This window comes from Epinephelus moara, chromosome 10 (genome assembly GCF_006386435.1).
Source record: "Epinephelus moara isolate mb chromosome 10, YSFRI_EMoa_1.0, whole genome shotgun sequence".
Lineage (NCBI taxonomy): Eukaryota > Metazoa > Chordata > Actinopteri > Perciformes > Serranidae > Epinephelus > Epinephelus moara.
The window spans coordinates 38,717,616-38,720,805 of record NC_065515.1 but is presented as its reverse complement, the minus strand read 5'-3'; positions in this window follow the sequence as shown (position 1 = coordinate 38,720,805).

Below are 3,190 nucleotides of genomic sequence, written 5' to 3'. Positions count from 1 at the left end.
AGCTTGCCTTTGCGTCTGGCTGGGCAAGGAAAGCCCCATGCAGCTTTTGCGTCTGGCAGGGCTGTCAACACCCACGTAGCGTCTTGCACTGGGTTTTTATTAGTTTATGTCCTCATTATTTGCACAGTGGAACGATCGACTTTTCTTTCTTTCATCCTGAGGGTCGGCCTTTGCATGTGGCGAGGCCGGCGATGCCCCAGGTAGCCCTCGCGTCTGGCAGGGCTGTCGACATCCCGTGCATGTAGCCTTTGCGTCTGGCGGGGCTGAGGAAGGCAAAGTAGCCCTTGCGTCTGGCAGGGCTGCTAACACCCCAGATAGCGTCTTGCACTGGGACCACCGGATTGACTTTTTTAACCCAGGGGGCTTGCCTTTGCGTCTGGCTGGGCAAGCAAAGCCCCAGTCAGCCTTTGCGTCTGGCAGGGTTGTCAGCACCCCAGGTAGCGTCTTGCACTGGGACTTATTTAGAGTATCTCCTCATACTTTGCACGGTGGATGGATCAACTTTTTTTTTCTTTCATCCTGAGGGCCGGCCTTTGCGTCTGGCGAGGCCGGCGATGTCCCAGGTAGCCCTCGCGTCTGGCAGGGCTGTTGACACCCCGTACATTAAGCCACAAGGAAAAGAGAAGGAAAAAACACAAGGCACTTCAATCTGAGACCACCAAATGACTGAGAATGATCTGGACACCGAAAAAAACAGAACATCCCATACGAACAATCCTCATGGAAACGTGACCAACAAAGCTCCCCAAAATTAGTTTAAAATCTGCCTAACATTTAGCCTATATTCCTAACAATTTGCTCCCTTAACATAATCCTCCAGAAACCAAAAATGCCTTCATATGGCAAAAAAGGTAAAGTAACTATATAAAATACATTATATTCATAATACCCAATTATTTAAAGAGTACTTGTCTCCCTAATCTTTTATATCTGTTTTCACTCTACCAGCTGAACTGCTGTTCACCATGGACAGAAAGGTAAGTGTGAGCTTATTTATCAACCATTTTTTCTTTGATATGTTTATTTTGCCAAGGTTTCTTTTCTTACTAACCATTTTTGACTTTCCTCTTATCTCACTCCCCCACCTGAGCTGCTGTTGTTCACCGTGGACTAAAAAAAGGTGAATACGAGCTTCTGATCTGTTATTTTGTAAGCCTGGTTCCCCATGTAATGTGATTTATTCAATAAATAAGATATTATTTGTTTTACTAACCATGATCTCTCTTTCTCCACCACCTGAGCTGCTGTTGTTCACTGTCGACTAAAGGGTGAATAGCTTCTGATTTAAAGTATTGTATATTATTGTGTAAACTAGCCACATGTGCACCTGTTTATCTTTATTTTATCTCTTACTTAATGAATCATAGATTATCTGACCTACTCTCAGTCTGTGGGATTATGTATTTCTTATAGCTAACTTGTGGAAATATATTTCATCATAATCAGTGTGATAGATGAAGCCTGTGAATGTTTTCTGCACTAAAATAACCTGTGACAGATTAATAATGTTAAAACAGAGATGATTCAGTCCGCAGGCCGACACTTTACAGTCCATTAGTCCAACAGAATTTTGAGTAACATCAATTCTGACAGCAGACACTGTATTATTTTCTCTTATTACATGAGTACTAATGAATGTATTTGTTGTTTTAGGGCAGGACTCCTCTTGTGTCCAGGGGCTCCCGAGAGTGGATGTGAACCAAACTGCACAAAGCCGACATCCCAGCCGTCTCTTGACGTGAGTTTAGCAACCAATAGTGTCATCACAGATTAGTGTGCTTTGTAATTTAGCATGTATGATTTGGAGCAACTGGTTTTTGCAGAGTAATGATACATCAGGGGCACATATGTACCTTGTGTTTAGAGTGCTTACACCTCACCTGGAAGAAAATAGTTGCTTTGACTTGTCCTGTGGCTATGCCTTGTTCAATGGCTGTGACTTGTCCTGTGGCTCTGACTTGTTCAATAACTGTGACTTGTCCTGTTGCTGTGTAAATTGTTAAATGGCTGTGACTTATCCTGTTGCTTTGACTTGTCCTGTTGCTGTGACTTGTTCAATGGCTGTGATTTGTCCTGTTGCTGTGTGATTTGTTCAATGGCTGTGACTTGTCCTGTTGCTGTGACTTGTCCTGTTGCTGTGACTTGTTCAATGGCGTGACTTGTTCAATGGCTGTGACTTGTCCTGTGGCTGTGACTTGTCCAATGGCTGTGACTTGTCCTATTGCTGTGACTTGTTCAATGGCTGTGACTTGTCCTGTTTCTGTGACTTGTTCAATGGCTGTGACTTGTCCTGTGGCTGTGACTTGTCCTGTTGCTGTGACTTGTTCAATGGCTGTGACTTCTCCTGTTGCAGTGACTGGTTCAATGGCTGTGACCTGTGCTGTTGCTGTGACTTGTTCAATGGCTGTGACTTGTCTTGTTGCAGGGACTGGTTCAATGGCTGTGACCTGTGCTGTTGCTGTGACTTGTTCAATGGCTGTGACTTGTCCTGTTGCTGTGACTTGTTCAATGGCTGTGACTTGTCCTATTGCTGTGACTTGTTCAATGACTGTGACTTGTCCTGTTGCTGTGACTTGTCCTGTTGCTGTGACTGGTCCTGTGGCTGTGACTTGTTCAATGGCTGTGACTTGTCCTGTTGCTGTGACTTGTTCAATGGTTGTGACTTGTCCTGTGGCTGTGACTTGTTCAATGGCTGTGACTTGTCCTGTTGCTGTGACTTGTTCAATAGCTGTGACTTGTTCAATGGCTGTGACTTGTCCTGTTGCTGTGACTTGTTCAATGGCTGTGACTTGTCTGTTGCTGTGACTTGTTCAATGGCTGTGACTTTGTACTGTGGCTGTGACTTGTTCAATGGCTGTGACTTGTCCTGTTGCTGTGACTTGTTCTGTGGCTGTGACTTGTTCAATGGCTGTGACTTCTCCTGTGGCTGTGACTTGTCCAATGGCTGTGACTTGTCCTGTTGCTGTGACTTGTTCAATCATTGTTACTTGTCCTATTGCTGTGTGACTTGTTCAATGGCTGTGACTTGTCCTGTTGCTGTGACTTGTTCAATGGCTGTGACCTGTCCTGTTGCTGTGACTTGTTCAACGGCTGTGACTTGTTCAATGACTGTGATTGTCCGGTTGCTGTGACTTGTTCAATGGCTGTGATTGTCCGGTTGCTGTGACTTGTTCAATGGCTGTGACTTGTC